Source organism: Ochlerotatus camptorhynchus, unplaced genomic scaffold (assembly GCF_037179485.1).
Source record: "Ochlerotatus camptorhynchus isolate MF236.1 unplaced genomic scaffold, CSIRO-AGI_Acam_v1.1 ptg000262l, whole genome shotgun sequence".
In the NCBI taxonomy this organism is placed as follows: domain Eukaryota; kingdom Metazoa; phylum Arthropoda; class Insecta; order Diptera; family Culicidae; genus Ochlerotatus; species Ochlerotatus camptorhynchus.
In genome coordinates, this window is record NW_027040752.1 from 633,221 (window position 1) to 652,500 (window position 19,280).

A 19,280-nucleotide genomic window follows, 5' to 3' on the forward strand; every position below is an offset into this window, starting at 1 on the left:
CCAGCGAGAGATTCGACTCTGAAATACAGTTATATAATGATTATAAAATGTTTTATAATAACAGTGCAGGGGAAGTTGGATGGTTGCATAAATCAACAGAGAATAATTACGTTTCAAACTATATAAGATTTTACTATTCAATATGTTTGTTGGTCATATATTTCATGACATATTATTTTATCACATTTTCTAATTGATGGGATAGCAACATTGCCATATCATTTTTTTTTCATTTTTTTTTTCAGCTCATGACTAAATTATTCTACATTATTATCTTATCAATTGGTTCCCATCGATTATAGTACAGTACCCGGTCGATTTTGGCAACAAACCCAATAAATTTGTGTGGCCAAAATCTAACCATGTCAGGATCGAACGGGTACTGTAAAAAGGTTAAAAGGTATCTCGCTACAAAAACTCTTCCTATAAAAAATCATGTAGAAATCATTTAATAAAATAATTCACCTGATGAATTGCAGTACGTTGATTATTTTATATTTTACTCAAAGCAAAACTATACAATTTAACATATATATCTCATTGTATTTCTTATTATGTTACGCACTTCTCATAATATTTTATGGATCGTTTAATTTTAGCTTGATAATTATTTTATTATTCTTGTGAATTTAGATCGAAAGGGATAGTGGATAACTTATATACATAAATAATTATTTTTCAGGTTTTGTTTCTCGTCATGCATGACATCATTTAGATGAGATTCAATTTCAATTTTATTGTTAGTCCAGTTAGTTATTCATCACTCTTTTTCAATTACTCTAAAAAGAGAATATTAAGTATCCTTCGAGCTAAACATATTTACTTGCTATTATTACTATAACCTTGACATTTCAGTGTTACATCCACCTACCATTGTAAGCAGAGGAGACATAGAGGTGCATCTTATTATGTGTACAATATTTATAATTTTTATTGCATCCATTTAATTGTATTCCCTACATTTCATATTTTAATGTTCCGATATACTTCATTTCACCTTTACATATATTTACATTAAATAAATAAATACTGGGTTGGGTGGGAGCATCAGGGTATCATTTGACCTGAAACTGGACGATGGAGTGGTATGACAACCGGAGTCTAGGAGGGAATAAACACTATCATTTTCTTTATCCTACCGATTCGATTGTGGTGGTGTAAATTCTACTCCAACAGTTTCAGTGAGATTGACGCACCCTTCTTAACAAACCATCCTGTAGGAAGCTTAATAAGTATTGCGAATTGCGTTATTCGATTTGTTGGATCGTATCGTTGGAAGGAGATTCTCAAATTCCCGTGGATTTCGCGTAAGTGTCTCTGCTTACGGGTCCACCCCCCGTTTTTGGCCCTTCAAACAGCGATATTGTGAATTCAGATCGGTAGCTCAAATTGATCTTGCTATTAAGTGGAGCTGCATACAAGACAAGATCTTTGAAGGGATGGTGGCTACCTTACATACATACATACACTCTAGAAAACCAGCTGGTTGTAGGGTGCGATAAAATTAGGTACTTAGGATTAATTCTTGACTCGATGTTGACATTTGTAGATCATGTGAATACCACAATTCACAAAGCAAATAATATGTTGTGATTCATAAAAAGATTTAGTTATCATTTTAAAGCGAATATTGCAGAGTGGTTTGGGATCCATACCATGAAACTTATATAAATCGTATAGAATCAGTTCAAAAACAGTTCTTGCTATTTGCTCTTAGGAAACTAGGCTGGACCTCTTTTCCCCTTCCTTCTTATGAGTCCCGTTGCATGTTGATAAACATTGAAACACTTAAGAAACGAAGAGAAAATTTCATGATTTCCTTTGTCAATGATATTATCTCACAACGCGTAGATTCAGAAAAAATATTAGCAAGATTAAATTTTTACGTACCATCACGCATGTTAAGAACTCGAAATGTATTTCAACTGTCACCTCACAGAACGAATTATGTTAAATATGGACCAATTAATAGAATGATGAGAGTGTATAATAATTATTGTGAGCATATAGATCTAACGATTTCTAAAGATACAGTAAGGAGAACACTAACTGCTAGGATTTCATCTCGTTAAGTTTAAAACGATTTTTATTTTTTAAATATTTGTATATGCAGTCTACATTTACTGACAATTTCAAATAAAACGTATGTTTTAAAATAGCATGTAAGGCAACAGCACTATTGTAAAACGGTCTACACTGCTTGACGACAATAAATAAATAAAAAATGAAGCCGATGAAATATTGAAGTCTGAGCAGCAGCACATCGACTGATTGAGTTTCCTTGTTTGAATAAATTGTGCACCAAAGCAAATACACCCTTGTGAAAAATCATGCTTGTTTCCAAATGACCCCCGTGAAATTGTTGTACATACTATACCGGAAACCTGTGTAAAGTTTCATCAAAATCGAAGATTCTTTGCGCATGATATCGGCTTTCCTCCATGCTGAGTGAACCCCCACACAACGTGACTGCTTCGCGCAGACAGCAGCAGGCGGCAACTGGCAGTGCTGCTAGAAAAAAAGAATAATGAGCAGTTCGTTTGGTTAGCAATCAGTAATGGCTAAATAACTTTTTCCACAAGCATCAAATCGTTTTGCGGTCCACGAAGAAAAGTTTCCTTGTTAAATTTCCTAGGGAATAGTTGGGTTGATTTATTATTATTTATTATTATTAGAGGACAATGGGTGACCTCATCAGATTTTTATTTGAAAAAGTAAGTTTTGCTATTGAAAATCCTATGTAAAATTAAAACCGCTGGCGCTAAAATATAGTTCCACCGACCGACCTGAAATTTTACACAGTTATTCTAGGACCCATACGGCGCTCGGAAATCATACTGGAACGAGAATTATTTTTTTTCATATATCCGTGTCCCAGCCTACTACATATAGGTGTTCTAATGTGTCAAATTCATGATTCAAGCATGTTGGATTTTTGTATGGGACAACGACCGAGTTTGTTTACAATTTGCTCTAAAACCGCACTTTTCTTCCCCGCGACCTCCTCGCCTATATAGTGACAAAGCTGTATCACCATATGTATACCCACCATGAGCTATACAACATAAATAATATTCTATTAGAGCGCATTGTATGAATATTTACGCTCACTGTTCTCAAAACAAAAGAAGCGCTCCTAGCGAATCCAATTTTTCTACGTTTATCCGTAGGACAAACAAAATCTAACAGCGTTTAAATGCGTTTGGACGGAATTGAAACTCGTAGGACGAATTTAGAATCAAGAAGCAGTATTAGATTTTGAACAATGTCTCATCAATTTCTGGCTCTTTATCAAATCCAATAGTACGTATGGAAAGGTGAATAAATTTAGAAGTCATCAGAAATATTAAATTTTTTGTTTGAACCCGTTCAAAAAAGAGAGCTAAAGTGCGGGTTGTGCTTAGTAGGATGGAAATTAGATCAAAAATCCTATATCAGAATAGTTTTTAATAAATATTCATTCCATGTTTGCAAATATATCATACTAACCTGAGTGGTGCGAAGTGAAATTTTCTTCATGTTGGTAGTGTTGAAATAAACGTTGCATCACCGTCGGTTGGTAGAGAGAAGTGTCAAACGGCTTTTTGTGCAGAGCCGATTCGTGACTTTGTGATTGTTTGTTGACATTGTTCATAGCTGGAGTTTTTACGGAGTCTGTATAATGCATCCTCATTTAATCTCATCCCTGTTTTGCTTCTGTCTGCAAAATATACTTTTCATTTCAGGGAAGTCAAGAAAGAATAAAACCCTGACACATCCTCTACCTGACTTGCAATCAAACATAGTAATTTTTATTTGTATAAATTGTTGCAAATCAGATGCAAATTTAATGTGGCCGACGATATCTATGGAAGTGCTGTCGAAATTCCCTGGGACCTCCAATGGCAACGATTTGACTTCCCTCCAAATCGTGTGAAACTCGAACATGAAAACTCTATAGAACCCCCGTAGAACCTCGCTGGCAGCAACTAAAATATCCACTGAAACCTCTTCTGTCGCGGGAAAAATCTGTTGAAATTTCTTGGAACTTTTATACTATCATCACAAATCTCCTTAGAACGTTCTCCGAAGTCACAGTCGTTCCTGAGCGAAAAAAAATCGGAGGGGTTTTTTTCAGCGCAGGAGTCTACTTTGGTCCAAAATACGCAATAATATACTGTTATTTTTAATTGTTTGAGTCGTTTCGAATCACGTTTTTAAAAAGATCAAAAACATTACTGAAAAATATTTATTTTTTATTTTGGACGATAACAATACTTCTATCTATTTCAACGAACCACAATGATAAAAAAGTGGTTCGATTTGACAGCTCGAAAGTGGTTCGATTTTGAGGTCCGTCTTCGCACCACTCAGATACTAACAATATGATCCATTCATGCCTTTTCCAAATATTGCAATGGCGACCCGCAAATTGTTGCTTCACGCACCATCTAGCGTTGAAAAAAGTCAGCAACAATCATTGAATTACAATCGAGGGGTGCGAATATAGCACTTATTACAAAAGTAAGAGTCCAATTATTTTCATTAATTAAATTGTGTTTATTACTTTAAAATTTGTCTGACATGTCACTTGTATCATCATATAAAATAATATGCTGAAATACGTTCATTTAAAACATTAAACAAATTTTCATTTGGTTCACTCCTCGTGACGATAAACAAATACATTGGTAGCCTTTTTGGCCACAGAGGTGCTTTCATCGCTAAAAATTTGGTTCGCCAGCTAAGCGAAAGAGTGGATCATATTGTTAATATAATATATTTGATGTTTGTCTACAATCTAGTTAAGACGTAATTCTCAACTAGTATTTAGTAGATCCGGTCTACGGCCATATCACATCCAAGAGGTTTTGGGCCCGAAGAAGTTCGACATGGAAAGATCCGGAATATCAAAGCTAACGATTGAAAATTATGAAACCTGGAAGCTGGAGGTAGAATCCCTTCTGGTAAGCGAAGGAGTTCCAAACATCGTGTCCGGAGTCAAGCCGGAAGAGGTTGCCAACACGGCGGTGCTGCTTGTCTGGCACAAAGAAAGTGCGTCCGACCATCGCACAGTGGTTTCAAGGGTATCGAAACACGCGCTTTTTTATTTACGCTGAAATGGTTGATTAAAGGTACTAAGTGTCTTGTGAGAAGTTTCTCGGTTTACAACACTCCTTCTTATGGTAACAGAAAATTAAAAATAATCCACCTAAAAGTGAGATACAAAATTTATTTTTTCAATACAATAAGATACAAAATAATTGTGTTCTGTCATTTTGTTAGTCATTAGAAATAACCCAGTTTGCTTGGTTATCCATTTGTATGCTTCTTTTCACACATACTCGATAGCAGTCCCGTGGTTTCACGAAATCGTCATTTCAAATTCTGAAAAGTGACAAGTTTTAATGCAAGTATTTTGGTTAAGGGTCAAGTGGGGACGGTCTGGTTTCTTCACCATTTTATTGCATTTTCTTGAATTTTCAATTGCTCAAAGAATGGCCTGCTTGTTTTTGCCCGTTTAGGAGCTATTGGTATTGGAAGTTGGATAATTTTCAACCAAACAATGTAAATAACTTTTCAAATATTGATGATAACAATTTGCAATCTTTTATAAAGATATGTAATTTGATATTTCTAACATCTTTGTAGAACATCCCAAGCAGCACATATCCATCAAAATAAGTTGTTGCAACTTGCTTGTGACAGAAATAAGTTACACACAAGTTACATACAAGTAAGCCCAACTGTTCAGTGACAAGTGTGCTGCTAGGGATGCCAGACATGTAGAAATATTGTAGAAAAAGTTACTGATACAAAACTTTTTTTAACGATATCTCCACAAAAAAACCTTTATATCTCAGCAGTTCTAGGAGCTAGAAAGTTATAGTCTTGAGCAAAGTTGTTCACAGTAATGTTTTCTACAGCTTTGCCGAACACAATTATTTTGTATCTTATTATATTGAAAAAATAAATTTTGTATCTCACTTTTAGGTTGATAAATCTTTAATTTTCTGTTACCATATGAAGGAGTATTGTAACCCGAGAAACTTCTCACAAGACACTTAGTACCTTTAATCAACCATTTCAGCGTAACTAAAAAAGCGCGTGTTTTGATACCCTTGGAACCACTGTGCATCGGGTTGCTGCTGAGCAGAAGCCAACACGGCCACAACCGAGCTACGAGAGCCGCACAGGAAGTATGGAAGCATCTGGAAAAAGAAGTCGCTGACGTTGAAGGTTCACCTACTGAAGCGGATTTGCGATCTGAAGTTCCAGGAAGGTGACAACATCCAGGACCATCTGGCCAACGCAGGTACGAAGCTCGACGAAGACTTACAGGTAATCCTGGTTTTCCCCAGTCTACCAAGCTCTTTCGACGCACTAACAACTACACTCGATAATCGTTCGGAGGAGGAACTGACACTGGCCCTTGTGAAGGATACAATTATCAACGTGGTGCAGAAGCGATATCGGTATTGATGGTGGACGGGAAGGCGAAATCCATTGTGTACCACCACTGCCAGAAGGTTGGCCACAAGAAGCGGGACTGCAGAATGTAGTAGAAGCAAAACCAGTTTCTAGATGCGAAAAATCGGTTGCCAAGGAAACCAAGAAGTTTGTTAAGGAACAAGGGAAAGCAAGAAAAGCGGAATCTACATAGCAAAAAATAAATCTTAATGTTACATCCAAGAGAGAGAACAAATAATGTCAGTGCATGCACTGAATTAACGATAATTTTGTCCTTATTGGCAAATAATATTACACCATATTTTCGACAAGATTGAAGTGCGTCAACTTTTTTTTTATCTAGCTCGTTTATTTGGAAGGCTCAATCGCTTTAGCTTTACGGAGTTTCATTGATCATTGTTTTTAACAAAATTCACTTATATCTATGTCTATCAGGAGTTGGGCCGAATACTCACGGCTTACTCGAGGTAAGAGGGTTACATTGTTGAAGTAAGTGCGTCCATTTTGATGTGATATTAAAATTATTATGTGTAGTGAAGAAGATTTCGTATTCAGCGCTCGTGAAGGACCAGTGACAAGGTGTATCGTGTTTTCTGGAGCCAGTTCCCACATGTGTGCCACGTTCTAGATCTGGTCATGAATCTCGTTTCCGTCGGAAAAATCGTCCAGAAAGGTGCAGCGGTGGAGCTTAACGAGAATGGATGTACGATTGTCAGGGTACATGGATTGTGGCTGTGGCAAAGCGTAGCAACGGTATCTACCACCATGATGGAATACGGGTAAGTAAATGAACATTGCCATGAGAAGAACTGTTTCCATGACTGGCCCCATAAGCTTAGTCATCGTGACGTCAAGGCGGTACAAGAACTGGAGCACCGGCAATTGGCAACGGGCATCAAGATCAAACACTGCGGTTTGGTTTTGCCATGTGAGACTTGTCTGCAGGGAAAGATGGCACGGCTGACATTTCCAGAGCTACCTGTGTCTGTGTCGACCAATGAGGACCGTGATACCGGGTGGTTGTCGATATTTTCTGACACTTATTGACGACCACAGCCAGTACACTGTCGTGACTGTACCGAGTATTCCAGCTTCGGTCACAGTTGCACGAATCTGCGGCTTAGCTGGTGGTCCGATGTAGTAACCGGACTGAGGTTTCCAGCCTCAGTCACGGTTCCACGAATCTGTTGCTCCCTCTGTTGGTCCGAGAGTGCCGCTATCCCTTCTGCTGGTGGTCGTTTGCTGATCGTCCGCTCTCTCAACAGTCCGTCATAAGAATGCCGTGAACGAGCTGTATCAAAATTCCCGAACCAATCAGACTCCGTTTACATACGGTCTATCATGCTTCACGCTCACTTGATTCTACTCATTTCTATTCCACAATAACTCTATCTACTACATTCTTTCCCTCTTCTACTCTCCTTAATTGAGGATCGGGCCATTTTATCGAACCTCTCGAGGGAATTTCTTCTACCCTCTCGGAGGAATGTCTTCTACTCTCTCGGAGGAATTTCTTCTACCTTCTCGGAGGAATTTTTTCTACCTTTTCGGAGGAATGTCTTCTAGCTTCTCGGAGGAATTTCTTCTCCCTTGTCGGAGGATTTTCTTCTACCTCCTCGGAGGAATTTCTTCTCCCTTGTCGGAGTAATATCTTCAAGCTTCTTGGAGGAATTTTTTCTCCCTTTTTGGAGGAATTTCTTCTACCTTCTCGGAGGAATTTCTTCAAGCTTCTCGAAGGAACTTCTTCTGCACTCTCGGAGGAATGTCTTCTAGCTTCTCGGAGGAATTTTTCTCCCTTGTTGGAGGAATTTCTTCTACCTTCTCGGAGGAATTTCTTCTACACTCTCGGAGGAATTTCTTCTACTCTCTCGAAAGAATTTTTCTACCTTCTCGGAAGAATTTCTTCTACCTTCTCGGAGGAATTTCTTCAAGCTTCTCGAAGGAGCTTCTTCTGCACTCTCGGAGGAATGTCTGCTAGCTTCTCGGAGGAATTTTTCTCTCTTGTTGGAGGAATTTCTTCTACACTCTCGGAGGAATTTCTTCTACTCTCTCGGAAGAATGTCTTCTACCTTCTCGGAGGAATTTCTTCTACCTTCTCGGAGGAACTTTTTTCTACCTTCTCGGAGGAATTTCTTCTACCTTCTTGGAGGAATTTCTTCTACACTCTCGGAGGAATTTCTTCTACTCTCTCGGAAGAATTTCTTCTACCTTCTCGGAGGAATTTCTTCTACCTTCTCGGAGGAATTTCTTCTCCCTTATTGGAGGAATTTCTTCTACCTTTTCAGAGGAATTTCTTCAAGCTTCTCGAAGGAACTTCTTCTGCACTCTCGGAGGAATGTCTTCTAGCTTCTTGGAGGAATTTTTCTCCCTTGTTGGAGGAATTTCTTCTACCTTCTCGGAGGAATTTCTTCTACACTCTCGGAGGAATTTCTTCTACTCTCTCGGAAGAATTTCTTCTACCTTCTCGGAAGAATTTCTTCTACCTTCTCGGAGGAACTTCTTCAAGCTTCTCGGAGGTACTTCTTCTGCACTCTCGGAGGAATGTCTTCTAGCTTCTCGGAGGAATTTTTCTCCCTTGTTGGAAGAATTTCTTCTACACACTCGGAGGAATTTCTTCTACTCTCTCGGAAGAATTTCTTCTACCTTCTCGGAGAAATTTCTTCTACCTTCTCGGAGGAATTTTTTTCTACCTTCTCGGAGGAATTTTTTCTACCTTCTCGGAGGAATTTCTTCTACACTCTCGGAGGAATTTCTTCTACTCTCTCGGAAGAATTTCTTCTACCTTCTCGGAGGAATTTTTTTCTACCTTCTCGGAAGAATTTCTTCTCCCTTGTCGGAAGAATTTCTTATATCTTCTCAGAGGAATTTCTTATACCTTTTTGGAGGAATTTATTTAACCTTCTTGGAGGAATTTATTCTACCCTCTCGAGGAAATTTCATCTATCTTCTCGGGGGAATTTCATCTACCCTCCCATGTAACATTGCAAGATTTATAGAGGTTTTATAGCATTCTACAAGTCTAAATCATGGTCTACAGTACCCTTATAAAACCAGAATTGTTACTTGGGCTCTCAGGGAGCAGCAGTAGCATCTTCGCAAAAAAGAGGATGATCCTCATTTACCGAGTTGCGCCAGCCTCGGTCACAGTTCCACGAATCTGCCGCTTAGCTGGTGGTCCGATATAGTAACCGAACCGAGGTTTCCAGCCTCAGTCACGGTTCCACGAATCTGTTGCTCCCTCTGTTAGTCCGCTAGTGCCGCTATCCCTTCTGCTGGTGGACCTTTGCTGATCGTCCGCTCTCTCCACAGTCCGTCATAAGAATGCCGTAAACGAGCTGTATCAAAATTCCCGAACCAATCAGATTCCGTTTACATACGGTCTATCACGCTTACTCATTTCTATTCCACACTAACTCTATCTACTATATACACAACGCTGTATCTATTGTAAGAAAAATCGGAAACATTCGAAGCTATCAAGGACTACGTGCAGAAAATGAAGACAAAATTCGGTAGGCCGCCGAAAGTGCTGCGATCCGAATATCATGCCTCAAATATAATGGTGTTCCTCAAGCATAAAGGTATCCAGCAGCAGTTTACGGCAGCATGTTCGCCTCAGCAGAACGGTGTCGCGGAACGAAAGAACCGTTCACTAGTGGAGATGGCCAGGTGCATGCTTTTGGAAGCAGGTATGCACAACCGCTACTGGGGAGAAGCAATCAACACAGCGAATCTGCAGAACATGTAACCAATGAAAGCGATTAACGAGATTTGGCTCCGGATGTTTCGAACCTGCAAGTGTTCGAACGTCAGCATATGTATTTGTTCATGAGGTCAAGCGATCGAAGCTCGAAGCCGAAGCCGAAAAACTTACGCTAGTTGGCTACTCGTCGCAACACAGAGCGTGGCGTTTCATCAACATGAAGCCGAACAAGGTGACGATTAGCCAGGATGCCCGATTTCTATCATCGGTGAACAACAATGCGGAAACTTCCTCAGAGGACGTTATCGCTATTTAACCACCATCGTAGCGAGACGGGTACGCATTTCTATTCCACACTAACTCTATCTACTATATACACAACGCTGTATCTATTGTAAGAAAAATCGGAAACATTCGAAGCTATCAAGGACTACGTGCAGAAAATGAAGACAAAATTCGGTAGGCCGCCGAAAGTGCTGCGATCCGAATATCATGCCTCAAATATAATGGTGTTCCTCAAGCATAAAGGTATCCAGCAGCAGTTTACGGCAGCATGTTCGCCTCAGCAGAACGGTGTCGCGGAACGAAAGAACCGTTCACTAGTGGAGATGGCCAGGTGCATGCTTTTGGAAGCAGGTATGCACAACCGCTACTGGGGAGAAGCAATCAACACAGCGAATCTGCAGAACATGTAACCAATGAAAGCGATTAACGAGATTTGGCTCCGGATGTTTCGAACCTGCAAGTGTTCGAACGTCAGCATATGTATTTGTTCATGAGGTCAAGCGATCGAAGCTCGAAGCCGAAGCCGAAAAACTTACGCTAGTTGGCTACTCGTCGCAACACAGAGCGTGGCGTTTCATCAACATGAAGCCGAACAAGGTGACGATTAGCCAGGATGCCCGATTTCTATCATCGGTGAACAACAATGCGGAAACTTCCTCAGAGGACGTTATCGCTATTTAACCACCATCGTAGCGAGACGGGTACGCTGGGGAAGCTGAGGCAGTCTGAACCAGCTATTGCTCCTGTCAATCGTGAGCAAGAATTCCACGGTTTTGAAGATCATTCGGATGACAGTCTGTACGAAGATGCCGCCGAAGCAGAATCGTTTGATAGAGGTGAATCACAGGAGGACCTGGTACCATTCCACGAAGACCAACGACTAGGTACACCGCGAAACTCAACCAGGGTGATGAAGGTTATTCCACCTCAACGCTACTGTGCCAACGGTAGGCTTGCACACCACGACAATGACTAGCCGCACCCCTATCAAGAAGCAGTGGCTGGTCCGGAGCAGGACTTTTGGAAGTAGGCCATGCAGGAAGAATTGCAATCGATGTACGAGAACAACGTTTGGGAGTTGACGACCTTACCGGCTGGTAAGAAATCCATTGGATGTCGCTGGATTTAAAAAAAGAAAATAACAAGAATGGAAGGGTCATCCAACACAAGGCGCGGCTAGTCGCACAAGGCTTCACGCAGAAATATGGAGTCGACTACGATGAAGTTTTTGCTCCCGTGGTGAAGAAAGTAACGTTTCGAGCACTATTTTCCGTCGCCTGCTTCTCATCAAGCATGCTGATGTCAAGACAGCGTACCTGAATGGAGACCTTCAAGAACCAGACGGCTGCCTCGCGAATGCACAGCTGATGTGTTGACGATTTCGTTATAGCATGCGAGACTGAAAATGACTACAAGATCATCGTTAATGAGCTTAACCAGCATTTTACGGTGCAATCACTTGAAGATCAAGAACTTCTTTGGTATCCAGTTCTTCCGTTCCCAGAAGCATGTTGCACTGAGTCAGAGCCAGGCTTGTAATTGCTCATTACAGCTAAAATGCTATTTTTCGTAATTATGAAACAATGAGATACTATAATGATAATTTTTATTTGTAAGATGCAAGAAGAGGTGGTAAAGTTTGTGTATGACATATAAAATTTGTCTATTTTGCTTTCAGAAGGTCACAACTAGCGATTAGCTGTAACGATGAGCAACGCGATGAGCGAGCAATCAGCGATCATAAAATCGCTAGTTATGACCTTCTGAAAGTAAAATTGACAAATTTTACATGTCATACACAAACTTTACCACCTCTTCTTGCATCTTACAAATAAAAATTATCATTATAGTATCTCATTGCTTCATACTTACGAAAAATAGCATTTTAGCTGTAATGAGCAATTGCAAGCCTGGTCAGAGCGCCTACATCCAAAAGCTTCTGGTCAGATTCGGTTTGGAAAACGCAAAGCCTTCGGCAATTCCATTGACCACCTGTATTCAAAGGGGGAGATTCCGCTGCTCAATATCCAACAGTACACCAGCTTGATTGGTGGGTTGTTGTACGTGGCCATGTGTACTCGACCTGATGTTGCAGCACCTGTTTCGATTCTGGGGAGAAAAACAAGTTGTCCGTCGCAGGTTGATTGGGTGGAGGTGGAACGTATCCTGAGGTACCTGAAAGGAACCATCGACCACGAACTAATCCTGGGAGCTGATTCCGCGCATTTGAAGCTGTTCGTAGATGCTGACTGAGCCGGCGACACCAGAGGTCGCAAGTCAACCACCGGCTACCGGTCAATAATTCAAACCATGTTTCTCAGCAAATATCTCCGGATTGCAGGATCATCAGCAATCCTTTCACAGACTTTAAGCTGATCAAAGACCTGCATAAAGTCATTTGGATATTTTGTGTAGACTTTTGGTTGATTATGTTTCGTTCTGAAGTTTAGAGATGAACTAGCCAACGGCTAATGATCTCTCTAATAAAGTTAAAAAAAAGATCTTCAATTAATCAACATTTCAAATCATGTCTCCAAGATAGTATCGCAAGATAGTCAATCAGGAAGTATTTCTAAAACCTTCAATTAATCAAAGACCTAAAAATGGCATTTTGATATTTTTCACGACATAAGGTTTAAGAAAGCAAGTTGACCAGGATTGTTTTTTGCACAGGCCTAATTTTGATCCATATTATGCACGAGTACGGATTTCCGGATGAACTGACGCGATTGGTCAAGGCGACGTGATGTGCGTTGTTCGAGTATCGGGGACGTCCCTTTGAATCTCGAAGGGGGTTACGGCAAGGTGATGGACTTTCGTGTCTGCTATTCAACATCGCGTTAGAAGGTGTGATCAGAAGAGCAGGGATAGACACGAGTGGCACGATCTTCAGGAAGTCCATCCAACTTCTTGGCTTCGCCAATGACATCGACATCATGGCACGGAACTTTGAGACGATGGCGGAAACGTACATCAGACTGAAGGCTGAAGCTAGGCGGATTGGACTTGCCATCAACGCATCAAAGACAAAATACATGACAGGAAGAGGTTCTAGGGAAGACAATGTCAGCTTACCACCCTGAGTTCAGATTGACGGTGACGAAATCGAGGTGGTTCGTGTATTTGGGCTCACTGGTGGCCGCCGAAAATGATACCAGCAGAGAAATTCAAAGACGCATTATGGCAGGTAGTCGTGTCTACTTTGAACTTCAGGGGACGTTCCGGTTGTATAAAATTCGCCGCCGCACGAAGTTGACTATCTACAAGACGCTGATTAGACCGGTGGTTCTCTACGGTCACGAGACTTGGACTATGCTTGTGGAGGACCAACGCGCCCTTGGAGTTTTCGAACGGAAGGTGTTGCGTACCATCTACGGTAGAGTGCAGATGGATGACGGAACGTGGAGGAGGCGAATGAACCACGAATTGCACCAGCTGCTGGGAGAACCATCCATCGTATTCATTGTGAAAATTGGGTGACTAGTTAGAATGCCGCACGACGACCCAGTGAAAATGGTTCTAGAAAGCGATCCGACAGGAACAAAAATAAGAGGTGCGCAGCGGGCAAGGTGGATCGACCAAGTAGTAGGTGACCTGCGGACCCTTCGCAGTCTACGAGGCTGGCGAAGTGTGGCCATGGGTCGAGTAAAGGGTGATACGGTCAAAATTTGGTCAAGGGAAAACGCGTGTAAATCGGTGAAATCGTTTATTTAAAAAATCAAATTAAATTTATTTTTCAAGTTCAATTAGTATAAAATTCAGGAAAAATATTCAGTTAGGCTTCCGCTTTTCCAAATCCGAATTGCCGGGCCTTACGCTTGACCCCTGCCATCAGATTTTGTACAGCCACCTTGTCCACCTTCTTCGCCGCAGAAAGCCAGTTTGCCTTGAACTGCTGCTCGCCCTTAGCAGTTTTTTTGGTCTTTTTTAGGTTCCGCTTGACAATAGCCCAGTATTTCTCAATTGGACGGAGCTCTGGCGTGTTGGGAGGGTTCTTGTCCTTGGGAACCACCTGCACGTTGTTGGCGGCGTACCACTCCATGGCCTTTTTACCGTAATGGCAAGATGCCAAATCCGGCCAAAACAGTACGGAACAACCGTGTTTCTTCAGAAAAGGCAGCAGACGTTTATTCAAACACTCTTTCACGTAAATTTCTTGGTTGACAGTCCCGGAAGCTATGAAAATGCTGCTTTTCAAGCCACAGGTACAGATGGCTTGCCAAACCAGATATTTCTTTGCGAACTTTGACAGTTTCATGTGCTTGAAAACATCTGCTACCTTTCCCCTTCCTTTTGCCGTATAAAACTCCTGTCCCAGAAGCTGCTTGTAGTCGGCTTTGACGTAGGTTTCGTCGTCCATTACCACGCAGTCAAACTTCGTCAGCATCGTCGTGTACAGCCTCCGGGTTCGCGCTTTGGCCGTCGTATTTTGTTTATCATCGCGATTTGGAGTCACTACCTTCTTGTAAGTCGATAGTCCGGCTCGTTTTTTGGCTCGATGCACGGTTGTAGACGATACACCCAGCTTATTTACGGTATCTCGGAGAGAGAGGTTAGGGTTTCGCTTGAAACTACCGGCAACTCTCTTTGTCGTCTCAGCGGCTTCCGGTTTTCGATTTCCCTCCGATCCAGACTTCCTGGCTGTCGACAAACGTTCCCCAAAAACTTTAATTACATTTGTAACGGTTGATTTGGCAACTTTTAGCGATTTTGCCAACTTTGCGTGCGAGTAGCTCGGATTTTCGCGATGCGCGAGCAAAATTTTGATACGCTGCTCTTCTTGCTTGGACGGCATTTTGACAACTGAAGAGTGAATTCCAAAATCAAAATAGGAGCAACATTCTACACACACACACCTTCAATATGAGGGGTGTTCAGGTTTTTTAAATGCAAAATTGAATGAAATACGTCAAGTTGATATTGACCAAATTTTGACCGTATCACCCTTTATAGTGGAGATGGCTTCTTTGGACAGCAGAGGACAACGAGGCCTTAGCCTGATTGGTAAGGTAAGTAATTTTGATCAAAAATCTGTACAAAATCCTCTGGATATTATGGCAGGCAATACTTCATGTTGATCAGACACTATTCTGAAGATCTTTATTGTTCAATAACTCAGATCATGTTTCAAAATATTCTCTTAAGATCGCTGATTGATCAAGAATTATTATATAAATCAGAGAACTTTAGTTGATCAAACATTTCTATAAAGTCTTTTGGATAATTAGAGAATTCAGATTGATAACATATTATTCTGAAGATCTACATCTATCCAGATAGTCAAATGATGTATCTCAAATATTATGTTAAGTAAGTAGGTTGATCAGGAGTTATTCCAAAGGCCTTCAATTGATGAAAGGTCTCTATAATGTAGCTAGGTCTAGAAAGATCACGTTTCGTTGTGCAGATCTCCAAGTATTCAAAATTTCTTAATGCCGTCTCTCAGATATTCTTCCAATATGACAGGCTGAGAAGGAAATAATAAAAATCAAAATTTATTTGGTCGAAGATTTCAGTAAAGCCCACGGGGGAATTTTTCAATTCTTCACGTTGAACTAAGTAGCACTTTTTTGAAGATCTTCAAATGATCAACATTGAAATAAAGACTTTTGGATATTCTTTCAGATTTTGCTTGTTGATTAGGACTTTTCAGCTGGTTTTTCAGCTGATTGATGGTTTCAGAAAATACTCAGCCCATAATCGCATATCAGTTCCATATGGATAAAAAATCAAGCAAAGATGGGAATGATATGCGATTGTGGGTAGTTTTACTCTCTATATACAATTTTCACACTGTCGTACTCTAACGGAACTATCAACTCATCGATCGTATAAAAAGACCAAATTAAGCCTGCTATTTGACGTTAAATATTTCGAACTTTGTAAATCGTTAACTTCGCACATGAAGTAAAACAAATATGATTAGTTAAAGTCAATAAAAAACTTATGAAAAATAGAAACTAATAGGAAAGTTGAACTCATGAAAACTGTCAAAAATCGTACAACAAAAAGTTTTAGTCATATATTTAACCTCTTTGTTTGTACGCTGTTTTGTGTAATTTGACCCAAAAAATTTAACATTGTTTTCTGCGTTTATTTTTCATGAAAAAAACGTGTTAACGAATAGTTCAAGCATTTGAACAAAAGTTCTTGTTTTACGATTTTTATAAATTTTTACAAGTCCATAGTTTTGAACATTCTATAGGTTTGTGTTTTTCATGAGCGTTTATCTTACAAATAAAATTAAAAAATCGGACATTTTGAGGACACTTTGAGATACCTGTATTTTTTTAATTTTCCTTGATACCTTTACCTTTTTTGAATATTTTTCTCTACAACTCTGTCTAACACTTGATTTTGATCAGAAGTGCCGTTTCCGTTCTACAATTTTTTGAAAAATTTATATGTTGCTTTTTTTAAATTTGGCAGGATCTAAATAAGACGAATTTTACAAAAAAATGTGAATGATTACACTTAACAATCAAAGTTTGCAAAGTTTCATGTAAATCGGATTAGGTCGAGTCTTCTGGTTCTGCAGTTGGCGTGGAACTGCTCAAAGCACACATGATCGGAACGGTACGCGTGTGTGAGAAATTTTGCGAAAAAAATCTTCGGAAATCGGTGGGATTCTAACCCACAAACCCCATACAGTACACGGGCACATTACTAACTAGACTACGGGTACCGATGAACGATGAACGAGTATTTGGCTAATACACATGCAGCATTCAAATCCGTTACAGTTGGTAGAAATTATTTTCAAATTACTTGACTATCTCACCTGTTTTGTTTTACAACTTTCAGTTCTAAGCAGGGCTGGCAAATGTAATTTTCAATGAAAGATCTCACTCAATATTTACAGAGATACTTCTGTCACTATCATTGGATCAGAAAACGATGATGGAGATTTTCTTCAAAATTTCATCGAATTTGTTATCATGACAGAACGTCACAATGAGTGTTCACTCGGCTGTCGACAAAAGCAGACCACTCTCGATGTGTTCTACGCGATCGTCTGTTTACTCGGCAGCAACCATTGTGTGGTCCTCCTCATTGTTCTTCATCAGCAGTTCTTTCGGTCGATGCGTCGTCGACTTTGGAAAGCAACCGTTTCGTGATGAGTGTGTGAGTGCTGACCACGTTTTGCGTCCATTGCTGCAATGGACGCACTCTGACCCTCGTTGGCGTACAACAATTTGCCATACAATGAAACTACTGGAAGTGGCTCCAGTTCTGATGGAGGAGGCTTTTTGGATAGCGGAAGATAAAGTGTTTATTGTGTTGTACCTTTTGACTATAGCTTTAAGATGTATTGTATAGTGACCATGAATCCTCGGCTCTGTTAAGTTAATTCGGTTGAGCCTTATCAAATAAATTAATAAACAAAAAAAAAAAAAGAACGTCACAGTGTTGTGGTCATCGTAATTACTAGCTCATTTAATGCTACATTAAAGTTACTTGTACTGAGGAAATCTTAAACATGAATTCACTTTACCGATTACATACGGTTGTTTGCTTAAATTCATCTAAATCAGTTAGAAATGTTGATGTCAAAACCACATAAGAATTATTCTCATGAGTTTTTGATCATTGAAAAAACTTAGGACCTGTTTTCTCATCGTCACATGACGACCGTGATATTTACCAGCTCTCGTTCTAAGCCTACGTGCCGAGTCACTTACTTACCCGTTGATCTTAGAAAACCGAGGATGGACATTAATTCTGTGGTGCTCTCGCACCACAGTGAACACTTTTGCCCCATTCTAGGACCACCCATTCAGATTCGGGCATCAAACGACGCTCTACAGGTGGGACCATCGAGAGGCCCCCTTAATGATGAAACCAACACCTCGAGAAAATCGAACATTCGGAGCTCTACAAAAAGCAGATCATATCTGCACTCTCATTCGGTTCATTAGAAACCTTCCCTCAGAACCGGAAATGCCCAACCGGTTGCCCATGCAACAACGTTGGCAGTGTGGATGATTGTTCAATGAATTGTACTGCGGTGGTTGATTACTGCCCTACGGAATGGCAACTCTTTGAGGTTTAATTAATAAATGAGGGAAGAAGCAACAGATGATTTTCCTGAACAAGGGATTTCAGGAATAGGGAAAATACCTCTACAGGAAGCTAGAGGGGTAGGTTTCCACTTCGGGAAGGAAGTGGAATATCGGCAGGTACCCTTCCGTTGTAATCAGATCAGAAATTTTCTATGGAAGGTGATATAGGTATGCTGGTGTTTGGTTGGCTGGTTGGCATTGTCGGTGAGATCGTTGATATTTACTGCTGCATCCACCTCGGCTCGACGACCGGATGAAAGCAGCAAACTTGTGCTGCGCTCGATAATTGGAAAGGAAATAGGCTCACATTATGGCGGCACTAATGAGTGTGCAACAGTGTTGTGAATGATGGGCAAAGGGTTTGGCATTAAGGGAATTTCAATTCAAAGAATCTTATTTCAGACAGGAAAATTAGCTCGAAAACAGGACGTTGTTCGTTTACATGGGTAAAATGGCTATCGACTGCTGCTGCCATGGAAGTGCTTTGATGGACTTTTCCGGCTCGGCCAATAGTTGGAAAAAAAAGCTGCACCAACAGCTGCACGTGTACTGTGGGGGTGGTTTTTCAAATGAATGCAGTGCCACTTTACTGATGGAGCTAATTTGTTGTGCTGGAAGGTTGCTTTTAATTGGAAACTTTCTAATTGACATTAAAAGTTATTTCCAATTTGTAGTGGGGTCTTTTTTAGAAAAGGATCAAGTTATTACAAGGTTGCAATAAGTCCATTTCTGAGCATTGGAATAGCGGTGCAGCTTCAAATCAAACTTGAGCAATGGTT